This window comes from Dermochelys coriacea, chromosome 3 (assembly GCF_009764565.3).
Source record: "Dermochelys coriacea isolate rDerCor1 chromosome 3, rDerCor1.pri.v4, whole genome shotgun sequence".
Lineage (NCBI taxonomy): Eukaryota > Metazoa > Chordata > Testudines > Dermochelyidae > Dermochelys > Dermochelys coriacea.
Window position 1 is genome coordinate 172584729 of NC_050070.1, and position 19534 is coordinate 172604262.

Sequence of the window (19534 nt, forward strand, 5' to 3'; positions counted from 1 at the left end):
AATATCCAATAATGGATTAACAATCCCCATGAATTAAGAAAATGCCTTTTGCAAACCTGACCCTAAAGACTGAATAACAATCTTATGACACATGTGTGATGCATTTCTTTTAAGTACATTCTAGCAACATCCCTAGTTACACTGGAACAATTTTAAGCACTGACACGTAATCCAGAACCTTATGAAGGCAGCACTTCGCTAGCAGCAGTTAATTAAGGGAATGATTGCAAAATTTATTTATTCTCACTTGCGTTGTTTTCATTAGTGACTTTAGAAGATAAGATTTCTTTTAAGATGTTTTTATATTCTTGCAATGCGTATGCATGCTTCATGGATCCACATGCATCTACATTCTAAGCAGCATATAACTAGACATATCGGTTCTGTCCCCAGGAACTGTGCCAAGAAAATTAATCATAGTATCTTGCTGATATAATTCTGTGCAATCTTTCCAAATAATCCTTCACAATTTGTTTGTTACAAACTATAGTTTACCTCTGTGAGTGATATTAATTTAGAATGTTAATGAAACAGGCACAGCCACATTTGGGATCATTTTCAGTTCTTTTTTAGCCAACTCTTTACAGATCTGTGGGAGAGTCACTCCGAGTTTTCACCATTCAGTTCAGCTTCTTCAATTATTCATAAAGAGAGATCCTTGCAAGGGCTAAAACAATGGGATTTCTCTGCATACGGAAAATAAATCTTCAAACTGTATTTAATATCTCAGGTTATTACTCCATGAAGCCGGCAAGGGGGAATCACCACTCAGATACCCAAACTGATCAAAAAAATATCAGAAATGGAATGTACGAGCACTACCTCCTCATCATTTGCACTTTATGAAGACATAAATTGACTCAACTCTGGGAAGGTAGCTGTTTCCATCAGTGCGGTGACACAACATCCTTGCATTTAACAAAAAGGGGTAGCTACTTTATTGGGCTGTCTTATATATCTTTTTTGTAGTAAGGAGGCTTTAAATAAAAGGGCTGTTTTAACACTGTGCCATCTTCTTCTTTTTAAAGAGAGCTAAATTGTAATTCTAGGAGAAGACTCTCTGGGCCAGTGTAAGGAGGTTCACTCACCTCTGGGGCACCTCCTTGTGACTGCAACTGGGGACTCATTTCTCATTCGATCTGGCATCTCCTTTCATCATTCACTCATCTTACGGCCTCTCTATCTCTCTCTGCAACTCAGTGTTTTCTCTGATTAGGTCACTATATAGTCACCCCCTTCCAAGGTTATCAAAGTCCCTCTGGACCAGCAGTCCAATTGGCATCTCTCACAATCCTGTGCCACTTCTCAGTGGCTGGTAGGGAAACCCGGGCCCACCCACTCCTCTGAGTTCCAGCCCAGGAAACCTATAGTCAGCAGCCAAGGGCTACATATTCTCTATCTTCTGGCCTTGTTGCTCTTTTCTTGAGCTTCCTACTCCATCTCCCACAGGCTCTCGCCTCCACCCTTCCATGTAAACCCTTCCCTCGTGACCAGGATTCCAGGGCTTCTCCCTCTTCCCGGATATCCTCCTTTTCCCTCTCTAAGATCAGAGAGTGATTGCTGGCTTCCACACTGCAGCTCCTTTCTTTTTATTTTTTCTTTTCCTATCCTTTTGTGGCACAGCAGCCTCAGCATGTGAGGGTATGACTGCCACCTACCACAGTTTTCACATAAGCAAATATCTATACCCTCTCACCCAGTCTTGCATCCTTAAAAAGGAAAAAAAATCCAAGTAATGCTTTTTTTAATGCTACCCCACTTTCCCGGTACTCTCACCAATCCTTGCAGACTATATTCTTTCACTGTGAGGCATCTTAGTTCTTCATAAAGAATCTTTCTTTCTTGTGAAATTCTCCCTGCATTGCCACAGCAGATACTCAGCTGGTTTTTGGACTCTTCATGTGACAACAACAGATTGTGTTTGTTTATTAACTATAAATGACCATTCAGATCACAGTGATGTGTTAGCACTCTAAATAGTGACTTCACTTCTTCTAGCATAGCTATTAAAATACAGTATCCTCAAATTTAGCACATACAGTATTTCGTAGAACCTTTGTCTTTTTTTTTTGTCTTTGGTCCATAGTTCTTGACAATACTTTTTAAGTTCTCTGTTAACCAAACTTTTGAAGTCCTGTTTACTCAGAAGGATCTTTATATCATTCTAATTTTTAAGATGGCTTTTTCTGCTATTTCATTGCCCTATATCCCAACATGCACCATAAGTCATACTCTTACTATATATATACCTAATTTTACTATCTCGGTAGTTAAGGACATTATTTAACTGACTAAGTCATTCCTTCTTCCTGAGGCTCCCTTTCTAATTGCCAGTATAACCACTAAAGAGTCAGATAGGAAAAGCAGTTATAGTTGGCTGTACATCCCTTATCAAGGTCAGTGCCAACAGTATACAGTGTTGTCATAACGGCCTCAAAATTGGATAGTCTTATAGATCTCTTAATTCCAAATTCAGGAATACAATAGGCCATTACCTCTTTATCTGTGTTTTCATCTCTAGAACCATCAGTATTGATCTAGCAATGCTGACCTCCTTAGCCAGGTATAAATCATAAACTGTAGTCATATTTGATGGTCCTGGTCTTCCCTTGGTTTTATCCATATAATTTCAAATCCACAACTAAAGAGACAACAGTCCAGCTATAGTTTGATTTCCCATAAATAAATATTGTAATTTCTTCCAGACCTTCCTTTTCATCCACATATTTTACCCACCTTTTGACCTTGTTACCATGTCGGAATTTGTGGAATTCAGTTACTTCTTGTCTATGAGCAGTCCTCGTATATGCATTTAGTACTCTTATCTTCACTATTTCCATTAACCTTAGCTCAAAAGGTTAAATTTAACAATTTCATCCTTAAATTTATAGGCATTTCTCCAGTTGCTACATGCAACACATAAAATGGAGTCCTAATATTCCCACCACATATGATTCTCAGAGCTTGGGCTTGGATCAACTCTAATTTTTGTTAGCGTTTATTTAGAAACTGAATTAAAGGCTTGGCATCCATAATCTATAACTGGTCTGTACAGCATTAACAATGTCTTCTTATCTGCATTCCATTCATTCTTTTAACTTGTTTATATATCTCTGAACCCTTGGAATCTTTGTTCATTTTCCCACAATACTTTCTCCATATTTTTTTTCCTTTTTAATAATTCTTTATGCCACTGCTTTACATCTTTTATACTTCATTAAATCCTTGCTATTCATTGTTTTTTTGCTTTTTTATATGCCTTATGCCTTATTTCTTTAATTGCTGCTTGATAATCTTCATTTCACCAGGGAACTGGATTTCTGAATTTGTGGCAATTAAATTCTTACATACAGCTAGGTTGGCTGCTGCTATAGCTCCCTTTATTATATTCTCATGAAATTCCTCTAGATTATCACTTATATAACTGGTACTTAGATACTCAGCACACTTACTCTTAAAGAGTCCCCAATTTGCTTTTCTAACGGTCCAGGTAGAGATTCCTTCAGTGTGTTCATCATTACCTTGGCGTTGATATGTAATTAGCATAGGGAAGTGATCACTTTCCATTCCATCTTTATAGATTTCCCAGCTGCATTTTCTTGCTATATTGATTGTTGCAATTCCCAGATTTAAACATAAAAAGTTCCATCCATCATATTAAACCTAATAGGTGCTCCAGTATTGAGCAATACCAGGTTGTGCTTGTCAGTGAACTGTTCCAGGCATTTGCCATTATAATCAGTTTTCTTGCTTCCCCATAATTCATTACAGCTATTAAGGTCTCCACAGAACATATGCAGGCCTTTGACACCCTTGACTAACTCTTCCAATTCTAGATTGTCTAGTTTTTTACTTGGATTAAAAACATTAGAGTCATATAGAGATGCTATCATTCTGCAGAGGAATTTCAACAGTATTGTACTCAAAACTTAAGTTCAGTACATCTATGTCAACATAACTAAAACCTTCCTTTACAAATATATAGACCCCTCTTCCTCGTGTTATTTCCCTGTAATGTCCAATAACGTCATATCCAGGAAGTCTAAACATAAGTTTTCTCTCTAACCATGTTTCTTGTACACATATCACATCAAGTTTGTTTTCCATTTCAAAAACTATTTCTTTAATTCCTGACCATGTGTTATTAAACTATATGTGTTCTATCAAAAAATTGTTATACCCATGTTGATAAACTACATTATTACTTCATTTAAAAATGCATGACTGTGGTCTATTGAGAGATTGCCATTATGCAAATAATTTTCTGCTGCTTTTGTTATAATTTTTATTCTTTCAGTCTTCGTCCCAGTCTGTAAAATACAATTAATCACTTTTATCATAAATGGTATAAATTTATCTTTGCCTAAGTGGTAGATCTTCATCTATTCCCCTTCTATTGTCTTTCCTGCACTGAACTGCATATGTTATACCAGTAGCTCATTCCCTCACGAGGCCTTCCCCAGCCCCCCATCTCATCTGGCTTTCTTCTACAGTTTTAAAGAAACAATATATGGAAGGAGCAAGGGGAGGTCAGAGAATAATACTGGAGGGCAGAGGGAATGAGACTGGGGCAGAAAGACAGTGAATGAAAGGGGCAGGAGGATGCTGGGTGAAATAACCATTCATCAGAGAGACTAAGAAAATCCAGACTCTTGTAGCTAGGACATCAACACAAGGGGGCAGACTGCATAACAAGAGGGGCGGTTGTACTTGCCTTCAGAAGTTCATGTACCTAGTGAAAAACGCAGTCTCAGTCAGAAGCCTTTTAGAAAATTTTTTTTATGAAATAAGAAAAAATAAGATACACATTTATGTCACTGTTCAGTATTCCAAATATTTGCGCATTCAAAAAAATTCAAAGATTCAGAAATGTGGGAAATGCTGAGTATCAGATGTTTTAGAAATGTGTACCAAGTAATGGAAAAGAACAGTACAAGAGGCGGGGCTGCGGGTAACAAGTTGAAGGACAAGGCCAGAAGGTTTTGGCTGGACTGAGGACTAAACTTTGGCTGAACTAAGCCAAATATAAGCCAATATAAGCAGCACCTGAGAGTCTTTACCACCACAAGATAATGGAACCCAAAGATAAGAATGATGAGAACATTGGGTGATAAACAACAGAAAAGGAATAAACAAGTGCTGTATATATATGGCTGTGGGAAGGGAAATAAAGTGCTTTTTACCAGCAACTGTTTCAGTTGTCCTGTAAGCCAGCCTGCTAGCAGCAACAAATGGTGACCCCGACGTGATAGAATTCTGTGAATTTGGTACCACGGACAGAGGAAGAAATAGCAGGGACCGCCGCTGCCGGTGTCCTCCGTTCGGGTGAGGAACCGGGACGCCCAACTGAGGCGGGGGGAGCTCCCACTGAAAGGTGAGCGGCAGGGAATATCTCTCATAATGGGAGCGGCAGCATCGGCAGATGAGCAGGCCGTGTTTAAGGTCTTAAGCAATCTGCTTAATAACCAGGGAGAAAAATTTTCCCCAGAAGCTCTGCAAAAATTGCTTCGGTGGGGAAAGCGACGGGGTTTCCTGGTTAATGCAAAGAATGTGTTTGACTCTTCGGTGTGGAAAACATTGGGGGAAGACCTGTGGGACTCTGTGGGGGTCGGAAATAAAGAAGCTACTGCCTTGAGCCCTATCTGGCGGACTGTTCATTGAGCCGTTATCACCGCAGCAGCTCAGGCAGGGGCGCGTATTGCATTACGCGAGGCATTAGAATCATCAGCGAAAGGGGCCTTTACGGTAGGAGCGAAAGACTTTTTTGGTAAAACAACGCCTATGATTCCTTTGGCGCCGTTGGACCCCAGTGAGGTACCGTTGCCCTTGGAGGATGACGACTCAGATCGGGGCGAACCGATGGCCGTGGATCAGCCGGTGTCGGGGGAATCGTCATCGGGCAATCCAAAGAACCCGTTACAAGGGGAGTCAGGATTGCCGCCCGCAGTTGTGTCACCAGCCCCTCCCCGACACGTTCGGATTACTGACTTGCCTAAAACTGGAGAGTTTGATAACTTGACGCAGGACCAGATAATTTGGTGGTTATATAAGGAAGGTATTGCAGCTCAACAGATGATGGATGAGCTGTGTAGAAAGGAAAACACACCGCAAGGATCGTCACGATCGCATCTGCTACAACAGCTTCAAGAGCACAGCATACCTGACCCCCAACATTTGCCCCATATTTGTAGGTTGTGTGGGTATTATGGTTGTATGGAGCACCTCACTCCCGAGGGAGAGTTGCGACCGACAGCAGAGGAAGAATATCGCAAAATTTATGCCCCCGCTACGCAACCGGTTCGACCAAAAGTGAAACCTCCGCCACCTACGTGTTCTTCAATTGGACGAGGGCAAGAAGAACAGGGGACGGGGGTGATTTGGAGGGATGGGGGGGAGGAACGGGATCTCCTGACCCAATTAAGCGCTGGCATGGATTGATAAAGGATGCTATAATTGAAGGGGAATTTTTGGATGCCATGCCGGCTACTTTCCCAGTATCGGTATCAAGGGAGGGGGTTAAACCTTGGGTGCCGTTAGACTGGAAATTGATGAGGGAGACTCAGAAAGCTATTGTGGCGTACGGCTTGAAAAATCCGTATGTACAAGCATTATTAGAACAAATATTCTCGGGGCAAGCGATGTGTCCCTTTGACGCCCAGAAATTTGCAGATATGTTGTTAACACCCACACAGAGATTATTATGGAAGGATTCATGGAGAAAGAAGGCTGAGCACGCGGCAGTGCTTAATTTAGATAGACCCCAGGACGACCCTCTCCATGTAGCAACTATAGACGTTGTTGGGACAGGGGCGATTTGAAGAGCCTCAGCTACAGGCGTGATTGGTACCCCAAATATTACAACAGTCTCAGCTTCTAGCATTGGAGGCATTCAAAGAGCTCCCTGATTTGGGTGCCCCATCACCTCCCTATTTAAAAGTCACGCAGGGAGTGGGCGGATCTTTTGCCCTCTTTTTGGACCGCCTAAGGACGGCATTGTATAGGGCCCCTAATTTAACACCAGACGCCAGATCGGCATTGGGGTAGATTTAGCCCTTCAAATGCTAACCCCACGTGTAAGAAGATTTTGGTGACTTTACCAAAATCGGACTCCCTAGTCGACATGATTGAAGCCTGCACTCGTGCTCCTTTGGTGGAGGAGGACGATAAGGCAAAGATTCATGCACGCGCCTTGGCGGTAGCCTTGAATACCTCCAAGTCGAATTGGCGTAGAGGAAGGGAGGGGGCATGTTATCAGTGTGGAAAGATGGGTCATTTAAAACGGAATTGCCCCAAGAAAAGAGGTCAGCCACAAAACAATGCACTTCCTCCCCATTTCCCAGGACATGTAATCGATGTGAAAAATTCGGTCATAAAGCTACTGAGTGTCACTCCCGGTTTAAAAAAGATGGGACCCCTTTGTCGGGGTCGGGAAACGCCTCGCGGAGCGCCAGCCAGCAGGGCGTGAGGACAAACAATACGCCGGCTGCTTGGACAGCCTCCGCGGGGCAACTTCCGGCAGTGCCGGAGTTGATTGGGCCACCGCCGCCATCTCCCTAGAGAATGATAGGGTGACGCTCATTCCATCGGTGGCATCTGGACTGTTGGGGCATGGGTTAAGCGCATTGTTAATAGGTAGATCATCCGCCTCCTTACAGGTGCTTTTTGTGCTTCCAGGGCTAATTGATGCTGATTATAGAGGGAACATTGGGATTATGGTACGAGCTATATGCCCGCCTATTACAATAATGGCCGGAACCAAAATTGCACAATTAATACCCTTTCATGCGAATGTTCCTGTGAAGTCATCCCAGATAAGAGGAACTGGGGGCTTCGGGTCGTCCAGTCAGGTAGACCCCACACCACTAACAACGGCATTTGTTTTGTCAGTGGGACAAGATTGTCCCACTAGATTAGTTCAATTTAAGGGCCCAAATGGTGACTCTTTTGAGCATCAGGTCCTTATCGATACTGGGGCAGATGTGACGGTGTTGCCCCTGCAGGGTTGGCCAGTGACATGGCCACTTCGACCGGTAACTACACCTCTTCAGGGCATTGGCGGACAACGTGAGCCTATGCTAAGTGAATTTTTTATTGACATTATTGATGCTGCCGACAATGCATTGAAGGGGTCAGTCCGCCCTTAACTTGTCGATACGACTATTTGGCTGTTGGGGAGGGATTGCTTGAGTCAATGGGGGGTGGTGATCAGCTCCCCCCCTTTCTAGTAGCGGCCACTGAGGAGCGGCCAACCCTTGCATTGGAACGGAAATCCGATGAGCCGATTTGGGTTGCTTAGTGGCCGCTGCCAACAGAAAAACTTGCCGCATTAACAAAACTAGTAGAGGAGCAAGTACGTCTTGACCATCTAGAACCCTCAGTTAGTCCATGGAATACACCTGTATTTACTATCCTAAAGAAATCAGGAAAATGTCGCTTGCTCCAAGATCTGCGTGCTATTAATGCTATTATGGTCGACATGGGTGCTTTACAGCCCGGTTTACCTGCCCCATCCATGCTCCCATCGGGGTGGCCATTACTAATCATTGACCTGAAGGATTGTTATTTTACTATTCCATTACACCCGAGAGACAGAGAGCGCTTTGCTTTCTCTATTCCGAAGGTAAATCGCGAAGCACCTTCCGTACGGTATCAGTGGAAGGTTTTGCCCCAAGGAATGAAAAATTCCCCTACCATCTGCCAGCTCTTCGTTGCATGGGCAATACGCCCAATCCGAGTGAAATATCCCCAATGGAAAATATATCATTACATGGATGATCTTTTATTTGCGGCACCAGTAGCCTTTGAACCCATGATTATAACACAGATCACCTCCACGTTAGCAGAAGCTGGTCTGTTTGTGGCCCCAGAAAAGGTTCAAACTAAAGCCCCTTTTTTGTATTTGGGACTTCGGATCACTGACTGCACCGTACGCCCCCAGTAGTTGAAAATCTCTCCTCATGTGCGCACACTGTATGATGCACAGAAACTGCTAGGTGAACTGCAATGGCTTCGCCCCCTTTGTGGCATCACAAATCAGGATATAACTCCTCTTCTTCCTTTATTAGAAGGGGGGAGAGCCCCTGGAGATAAACGACAACTGTCGGTACTACAGAAGCAAGCATTACAACGAATAGGACAGAAGGTGGGGGAGGGTTATTCCGGGAGATATTGGGAAAACTTACCCTTCGTGGTAGCGGTCTTTAGCCTAGATGCAGTATTGGAAGCGCTATTATTTCAGTGGGATACAAGGGATAAAGACCCCCTAGTCAGTTTGGAATGGATATTTCCACCGTGTAAAAATGTGCGTACGGTAACTTCCAGAATTGAAGCAATAGCCATGCTAATAGTGCAAGCGTGGAAAAGAGTAACTGTAATGACAGGAATTGATCCGCATCAGATTTTGTTGCCATTTACAAAAACGATGATTAAACATCTGTTGATGTATGACACTGTGTTTTGCCCTAGCAAATTATCAGGGACAATTGAGTTGTCATTACCCTCCCCACCGCCTGTTTTCTTCCCCGTTGCAGTTGGAAAAACACCTTATGAGACAGGAGAATCCAGTGACAGGAATAACAGTATTTACCGATGCGGCGGGGCGAACAGGGAGAGCAGGGGTAGTCTGGTGGGATGGACATACTTGGGCCCATAAGAAGGTTATTAATGAGGGGTCGGTACAGATATTAGAACTCCTAGCTATACTTTTGGCATTCGATCACTGGAACCAAGAAGCGCTCAACGTGATGAGCGATTCTAAGTATGCCATGGGGTTAGTAAACAGGCTGGAGAGTGCTATGCTGGGAAAGGTTCATAATCCAGCATTGCAACAGATACTCTTGCGCCTTTGGCATCGACTCAATGAAAGAAAGTATCCATATTTTGTAGGCCATATAAGGAGCCATACTGGCCTGCCTGGATACTTAAGCATGGGCAACGATCAGGCGGATGCACTGGTGGGATCTGTAGTAGTACCCAATCGGTTTGAGCAAGCTCGCCTGTCTCATGGATTTTTCCATCAATCAGTGAAAGCCGTAGCGTGACAATTCTCTCTACCTATATCCCAAACCCGAAGTATTGTAGCCTCTTGCTCAGAATGTAATAGGTTGACACCCACCTTTCCCGCCGGGGTTAATCCCCAAGGTCTAGAGGCTTTAACATTATGGCAGTCAGATGTCACTCAATATAACCAATTCGGAAAGCAGAAATACATCCATGTGTCAGTAGACACCTTCTCTGGAGTTATCTGGGCTACACCCCACGTGTCCACGGGCAGTAAGGATGTGATAAAACATTGGGCAGGCATGTTTTGCTGCATTAGATCGATAAAGACAGACAATGGAGCTGGGTATGTGGCCAGGCGCACCGCAACCTTTTTGCAAATGTGGGGGATAATACACAAAACAGGAGTGCCAGGCAATTCGACAGGCCAGGCCATTATTGAACGATCTCATAGTACTTTGAAAGGAATGTTGGATAAGCAGGCACAAACTGGACAGGATGCAGTAGTTCAGACACCAGCTGGGCGATTAGCTAAAGCGGTATATGTCCTTAATTGGTTGCAACCTAGTAGTGCTGATAACAATCATGTTCCAATGCAAAGACATCTAGGAAGTATTGGGATAGAACATGAGCAGAAGAAACCTAAGGTGAAATGGTTTGATTATGCCTCTCAACAATGGAAGGGGCCAGCACAATTGCTAACCTGGGGACGGGGTTATGCTTGTGTCTCCCTTGATGAAGGTCCTCGGTGGATACCTACTAAGTGGGTGCGGCCGTGGCTACAGCAACCTCGCTCGCCCTTGAACCCGGCGCCTGGAGAACAAGATCCCGCGCTTGGAGGGGAAGCATCAGAGGAGGTTGTGCTTGTGGCCATATCCTGTTTATTTCCAGAATGAGGATGTGGGTTATCGATATTGTTATAGTGGTATTGCTTGGGTTACAGGGGGGGACTCAGTGTACCCCTACGCGTGCGAATGACGTATAACCTATGGGAACGTCTAGCATTGATAGCCAATGTCACACACTTTTGTTTGTCTGATTCTGTGGCAGCCGGGGAACTACTGGGCACTTGTCTTGTGCCCATATGTCATCATCCCGAAGAAATTGGCAGTCACACCATGCTTGCAGCTTATGCCAATTTGTCTTCACAGTATTCGAATATGGCAAATTGGGGCCCTGCCAATTACTCCTTGCCCCCTGGGGCCCTATCTTTACATACCCCGTACCCAGCCGGGGCAACGTGTGCGTGAGTGGTTAATTGCACATGCGCAAAAGTACCCATGGGCTGCCAAACCGTAAGTGCCCCCCTTTTGAATTGTACTAATGCGGTTAATGTTTCTTTTAATTATGGACATATTATTTTGCCGTCTGGTTGGTTTTTTACCTGCGGCGCACGAACCTTTAGTTATATTCCTGCTAATCTAAGTCATAATACCTTGTGCTGTCTTAGCCGAATGACCCTTTTGTTGCCCGGAAAGAATCAGCAGCGAAATCGGCGAAGCACGGCCCTGCAAAATACGTGTTCCGCCGATGTTACCTTATATAGTCACTCAGAATATTTGGCTTTGCTGAATGCCGTTGCAGGCATTCCTGGCTTTGCAATTTATTATACGGTGCAAACTTTGAATGCATTAGCTTGTTTTGCTGTTAAAGCGCTTAATGCTACATCACAGGCAATTGCTCTTTTAAATATGGAACAACAGGAATTAAGAGATGCCATTTTAGATAATCGAGCTGCGATTGATTTTTTATTGCTTAAGCATCACATGGGATGTGAATCTTTTAAACATATGTGTTGTTTTAATCTTACGGATAATAGCCGATCCATTGAAGAGTGTCTGGATGAGTTAACTTCCCTCACTGAGCACATCCGTCAGGATACCGGGTTTGCGGGATTTTGGGATTGGCTTACAGGGTAGTTGCCTTCTTTGGGGTGGCTTCGGCAATTATTTGGAATTATAGTTTTTATATGTATTGGTCTTATTTGCCTATGTTGCTGTTTGCAATGTCTCCCCTCCTTGTTCAATATGTTCCGTGAAATGCATCACTCTACCCCTGTTGGGTCGCCCCTGCTGATGAATGAAAATTGGATGGAACTATGCAAGTAGCCGGTGGTTCGTGTGTCATGTAATAATAAGGGAGGAGATGTGAGAACATGGTGTATTTGTGAGCAAGTTGAGAGTGTTTGTGGGATAGTTGGGAGCGTGGTGAATTTTTTAATGAACTTCTGGTGAACTATTGAGAGGTAGCTACAGGCTGACCCATTTGCAGCGGTTTTTGCCCCTGGTGTTGCTATTATGGAAAATGCTTTTAATTTAGAGAAACTAGTGTGTGGGAATATTAAACAGTGTAATCTAATTTTTGAAATATTAATTGCGTTATTAACCGATGTAGATAGCATTTGCCATGCAGTTTTACAAAATTGTGCTGCAATTGAATTTTTGTTATTAGCACATGGACACGGATGTGAAGATTTTGAGGGTATGTGTTGTGTTAATTTGTCAGATCATTCTCACTCTGTTCATGAGTTACTTGCAAAATTAGAACAAAATATGAATAACATCATTATAGCACACTCTTTTATTAATTGGTATCTGTATTGGTATAATTTGTTTGTGTGGTCCATATATAGTTCAATGTATGCGTTGGGGAATGTCACGGATGATTCAAGCTGCTTTTAAACAAAAAGGGGGAGATGTGGGAAATGCTGAGTATCAGATGTTTTAGAAATGTGTACCAAGTAATGGAAAAGAACAGTACAAGAGGCGGGGCTGCGGGTAACAAGTTGAAGGACAAGGCCAGAAGGTTTTGGCTGGACTGAGGACTAAACTTTGGCTGAACTAAGCCAAATATAAGCCAATATAAGCAGCACCTGAGAGTCTTTACCACCACAAGATAATGGAACCCAAAGATAAGAATGATGAGAACATTGGGTGATAAACAACAGAAAAGGAATAAACAAGTGCTGTATATATATGGCTGTGGGAAGGGAAATAAAGTGCTTTTTACCAGCAACTGTTTCAGTTGTCCTGTAAGCCAGCCTGCTAGCAGCAACACAGAAATATAGAAGTATAACATGAAAGTGCTGTGTACCTAAAGACTGTTCATGAAACTAAAGTTGAAGTTTTGTTGAATAGAGACATCTGAATTCTTCCTCAAAGACATCCAGGTTCAGTTCTGGAGTCAAATCACTTTCATATAATAGGAGAATTTGGTTTCTCTTTCTTTCATCGCTCATGGTTACCCTTTGGCATGATAAAAATTATTTTCAAATAAGAAAAGGAATTCTCCCGTGCTGCAGCTGATCCTCCACTATAGATTTTTCAAAATTTCAAAAATTCATGGAAAAGCCTTCTTTAATTCTTTGACAGCACCTAGAACTTCTTCAAATTCTTTGCAATTTCTCTTATCTCTCAGTGGTTTAAACACAGCCATTTCAACCTTCACCTTGTCAATATCTAATTCAAGCAAGTGAATCAAAGCCTGCAGTGATTCCAGTTTCAAGAAGTCTGGAGAGATGATGGAATAGATTGCTGACAAACTTTTGTATAACTTGGAGTTCTTCTCCTAAAATCTATTTTGCAGTTCACTACTGGTTTCATCAATCAATTCATGATAAATCTGGGATCACTGATACTCATTTACACTTTGGAATCCTGTAAGTGCTGTGTGACTATTGAATCTTGAAATTTTTGAGGCAACACCTTGGCTCTTTTGGTGGCACATCTTAATGCTGATGCTTCCTCACATGCATCTTTCAGAACAGGGTGCTTGGATGAAATCTCTGAGAAAAAATCTTCAAACATCTCTCTCTTTTGTAGAAGTTCTTCAGAGGCAACAGAATCAGTGCAACTCCCTTAGCAAAGTGTATTACTACTTTTTGAAGGTAATTATTCACAGGAGCAAAAACATTCAAAAATCATTCTCATAACCTCAGCTAAGAGCAACAATTTGGATGATTCTGTTACTTCTAGCAGTCCTCTTGCTTCAATGAACAGATCATCATATCCATTCACAAAATTTGACAGGATACTCTGACTCGCTTCCAAATTATTAAGGATTATTTCCAAGGTTTTCAGTGACCAGTCCACCTTGTTTATCTGAGTCTTTGCTGGTGCTGGCCTTTGTACAGCACACTCACTTCATGCCTGTGAAAAAAATGTGTATAGAGATGTTCTCCATTTATAAATATCTGCCACTGCTGAGTTCTTCTCACATATTTGAATAACCACCAGATGTAACTGGCAATTTAAGCAGTGGGGGTAAGGTATTTGCTTGTTTCATTGCCATTGGAAAAGAATTTGAGCACCTTCTTTACACCTTAACATAATTTTGGTGCAACCAAAGCAAGAATATAAAGTATTTTGAGGGTCAAGAGACCCACTGTGTGGAAGTCTTTCAAAATTTGTGATGTAATGTCTTCAGCAATGAGGCCATGCAATTGGGCTACTCCAGTAAGTCTGTCCTTGGCATTGCCATCAGCAGAGTAGCATACAATGGTGGACAAAGTTTATACATTAACAGCATCCCTGGTAGTGTCACATTTCAGGCAGAAGAACTTAACATCACAATTTTTCTGAATATTTTCAACAATATCTTTCAAAAAGCATCTGCATCATAATATCAATTGTTTCATTCTGAATTTCAGCAGAAGTGTACTTTGCATTTTTCAGAATGTTTTTCAGAGTATCCTGGAATTCAGGATCTTGTCCTGCATTAAACTTAAGTAGGTTGATGGAAATTGCTATAAATATATCAGAGGAATAAATACCGGAGAGGGAGAGGAATTATTTAAGCTCAGTACCAATGTGGACTCAAGAACAAATGGATATAAACTGGCCATCGGGAAGTTTAGACTTGAAATTAGATGAAGGTTTCTAACCATCAGAGGAGTGAAGTTCTGGAATAGCCTTCCAAGGGAAGCAGAGGGGGCAAAAGACCTATCTGGCATCAAGATTAAACTCGATAAGTTTATGGAGGAGATGGTATGATGGGATAACATGATTTTGGTAATTAATTGATCTTTAACTATTCATGGTAAATAGTCCCAATGGCCTGTGATGGGATGTTAGATGGGGTGGGATCTGAGTTACTACAGAGAATTCTTTCCTGGGTGTCTGGCTGTTGAATCTTGCCCACATGCTCAGGGTTCAGCTGATCACCATATTTGGGGTCGGGAAGGAATTTTTCTCCAGAGCAGATTGGAAGAGGTCCTGGGGTTTTTCGCCTTCCTCTGTAGCATGGGGCATGGGTTACTTGCTGGAGGATTCTCTGCACGTTGAAGTCTTTAAACCATGATTTGAGGACTTCAATAGCTCAGACATATGTGAGAGGTTTATTGCAGGAGTGGGTGGGTGACATTCTGTGGCCTGCATTGTGCAGGAGGTCAGACTAGATGATCATAATGGTCCCTTCTGACCTTAATATCTATGAGTTTAATTGTTAATTCAAAGTAAGATCTAAGTTCTTGAAGTTTATGATATCTTGATGTCCTCTCAGAGGCAACTCATTTGTCATAAAAACTAGGCAAAAATTATCCATTGTTTAAATAGTACCTGTTTCTTTTAATTTGTGAGGTTGACACCAAGGCAACAATTGTGACATCTGAAAAAAGAAGTTGTTATGAAATAAATATAATAATTAAATTAATAATTCATTAATGTTATTGAGCAAATGAATAAACTGAAATAATAAAATTAGTAAATTTTTTATATGCTGGATCTATCACATGTTTTGGAGCTTTCCTCAAGATAAGGCATTGAAAGTTGAAGAGCCTGCTTTTAAAGGTTTTGGGTTTTTTCGGATGGTGTGATGACACGTGGTTATTCAGGGCGGAGAAAATGTCCTTCTTGTTTAGTTTTCCAAGACTAGGGTTTTCTTTTCAGTTTCAAATTGTTTGTTTTCTCATAAACTTTAATGATCAATTCTTGTCTTTTCCAGGGTTATACAATTTAACGTACTTGGAGTTAGTCTTATCTAGTTATGGAGGTGGCCCCCCCGTCCAATTGCTTCACCTCCCTGTAGTGAAGTGGAGCTGAATGTTGCAGCACAAATTACGAGCACAGTTTTATATACTGTGACAAAGCTCCTCCTCTACCTTGGTGGGCCCTGCACTTTTTGGCGGATTTTGCTCACCTCAGAGATTCACAGTAGTCCTCAGTTTGGCCACTTTCATGGCTCAAATCTGCCGTTCACTCAGATAACCTCATCACTGGCTAGCATGGGAAAAAAGAGTAAGAACAATCCCCACAGTTTCTGCTGATCCACCATGTGGATCGGGGAACAGCTCAGAGACCTTCACCTCTGGTGGATCCTCCTGTGTTAGGTCCGGAGTTGGGAGCGCCCTCTACCCCGGGTTCCAGCCCAGGACCTTGTGGACTGCAGCTGTCTAAAGTGCCTTCTGGAACAGCTGCGCGACAGCTACAACTCCCTGGGCTACTTCCCCATGGCCTCTTCCCAACACCTTCTTTGTCCTCACCACAGGACCTTCCTCCTGATGTCTGTTAACGCTTGTACTCCTCAGTCCTCCAGCAGCACGTCCTCTCACTCCCAACTCCTGCGCGCACACCTCACTAGCTGGAGTGACAGCCTTTTAAAACTAGGTGTCCTGATTAGCTTTAATTAATTCTAGCAGCTTTCCAATTGGCTACAGGTGTCCTAATTAGCCTGCCTGCCTTAATTAGTTCTATAAAGTTCCTGAGTGTTCTGGAATAGTCCCTGTTATCTTACCCAGGAAATAGGGACCTGCTTAACCTGGAACTAATGTATCTACCTTCAACCACTCTCTTGTAGCTATCTGGCCTGACCCTGACACATATCCCGCTCTCCCCCACAACACCACAGGATTGGGCAACTTGGGATGTCAGACAGTGAACTTGCGATAAGCCATCTGCATTGCCATGGTGGCTTCCGGCCTGGTGTTGTATGGTGAATTGGAAAGGTTGTAAAGACAGAAACCATCTGGTCACCCTTGCATTCGTCTCTTTATTTTGCTGCATCTACTGGAGGAGTGCATGATCGGTCACAAGGGTAAAGCGTCGTCCCAGTAGGTAATAACGAAGTGTTTTCACAGCAAGGCACTCTCTCAACCACTGCATACTTCTTCTCTCTCGGGAGGAGTTTCCTGGTGAGGTAGAGGACTGGGTGTTCTTCATCTCCGACCATCTGTGGTAGGACAGCTCCCAATCCTATTTCAGATGCGTCTGTTTGTAAAATGAACTGTTTGCTGAAGTCTGGGGCTAAAAGCACAAGGTTACTGCAGAGAGCTGTTTATAGATCTGTGAATGCATTCTCTGCAGCATTAGTCCACTTCACCATGTCCAGGCCCCAGGCTTTTATCAGGTCTGTCAGGGGACTTGCTCTGGTAGCAAAATGGGGAATAAATCGCCGGTAGTACCCCGCCACCCCCAGGAATGCCCAGACTTGCGTTTTTCGATTTGGCTGGGGCCAATTTTGGATAGCTTCCAGTTTGTTCAGTTGGGGCTTGACCATGCCCCTTCCTCAATGTAGCCAAGGTATTTAGCCTCAGCTAGCTCTATAGCACACTTGACTGGATTGGCTGTAAGGCTAGCCCGTATTAGCTTGTCCAGAACTGCTTCCACCTTTTCCAAGTGGATCTCCCAGTCAGGGGCATGGAAAATTACATCATCCAGGTATGCAGCTCATAATTGGTATGGGGCCACAGGAGCTTGTCCATAAGACGCTGGAAGGTGGCAGGTGCCCCATGTAGTCCAAAAGGAAGAACAGTATATTGAAACAGACCCTCTGATGTCGAGAATGCCATTTTTTCTTTTGCATTTTTGGCAAGGGGAATCTGCCAGTATCCCTTTGTTAGATCAATGGTCGTCAAAAATCGGGCATTGCCCAGGCGATTAACTAAATCATCAATGAAGGGTATGGGGTATGCATCGAATTTGGATATCTCATTCAGCCGGCAAAAGTCATTACAAAATCTAGTGGTGCCATCGGGTTTAGGCACCAACACAATGGGGCTCGACCATTGACTGTGGGACTCTTCAGTGACTCCTAGTTCCAACATCCTTTTTACCTCTGCCTTGATCTCCTCCCTTTTTGCCCTTTGGACCTGGTAGGGACTTAAAGTTACATTTGCCCCAGGGCCTGTGATAATGTGGTGATACGCTTCGGTGGTCCGGCCTGGTTTGATTGAAAATATGTCCTGGTACCGGCTGATCATCTCAGTCACCTCCTCCTTCTGGTTCAGTGTCAGATCAGGGGATATCCTGATCTGCTCATGTACGTTATTTCCCTGGATCGGGGCCTCTTGGGCCACCACACGTGCCTCTCACTGGTTCCAAGGTTTCAAGAGGTTAATGTGATAAATTTGTTCTTGTTTCTGGCATCCTGGCTGCTGCACCTTGTAGGTTACTTCCCCCACAGGTTCAACCACCTCATAGGGCCCCTGCTATTGGGCCAGAAGCTTGCTTTCTGCCCTGGGTACTAACACCATCACCGATCCCCTGGTTGGAACTGTCAGACTTTTGCCTGGCGATGGTAGTGGGTTCGCTGGCCTCCTGCGCCTTTTCCAAATGTTCCCGTACAATAGGGGTGACACGGGCTATCCTCGCATCTGCAATACATGTTCTATTATATTTCCCCCCGCATTGGGTTCCTCTTCCCAGATCTCTTTGGCGATATCTAGTATGCCATGGGGGTGGTGCCTATATAACAACTCAAAGTGGGAAAACCCAGTTGAGGCCTGAAGTACCTCCCGGATTGCGAACATAAGGTAAGGTAGTAGGTTGTCCCAATCCTTCCTGTCCCAACTTACCACCTTCCTTATCATTGCCTTGAGGGTTCGGTTAAACCTTTCTATCAGCCCATCGGTCTGCGATGATAGACTGAAGTCCTCAGTGTATGTATATGGACCAGCGTACAGAGGTCCTTCATTAGCTTCGACATAAATGGGGTTCCTTGGTCTGTTAATATTTCCTTTGGTAGCCCCACTCAGGCAAAGATCCCCACCAACTCTGTGGCTATCGTTTTAGAGGCTGTGTTCCACAGTGGGACGGCTTCTGGGTAGCGAGTAGCATAGTCCAAAACAACAAGTATATATTGGTGGCCCCGAGCCGTCTTCTCCAGGAGTCCCACTAGGTCCAAGGCTATTCGCTCAAAGGGGACCTCTATGATGGGAAGGGGTTCTAACGGTGCCCTCAAGTGAGGACGGGGACTGTGCCGCTGACACTCCCGGCAGGAGGCACAATACCTCCGCACTTCTTCATGTACCCCGGGCCAGAAGAACCATCGTAGGACTTGTGCCAGGGGCTTCTCTACCCCTAAATGCCCCCAAAAAAGATGACCATGGGCAAGGCTTAATACAGCGTTCTGGTGTTTTTGAGGTACTAGGAGCTGCTGTACCTTCTGCCCCTGTACTGGTGCAACCTGGTACAAGAGATCCTTCTTCATTATGAAGTAGGGACCTGGTCCCTGGGTTTTTTCTTCCACGGGGACCCCATCTATTTCAGTCACTTCCTTCCTAATGTTGTCGTACGTTGGACCTTCAGTCTGGTCCCATCCA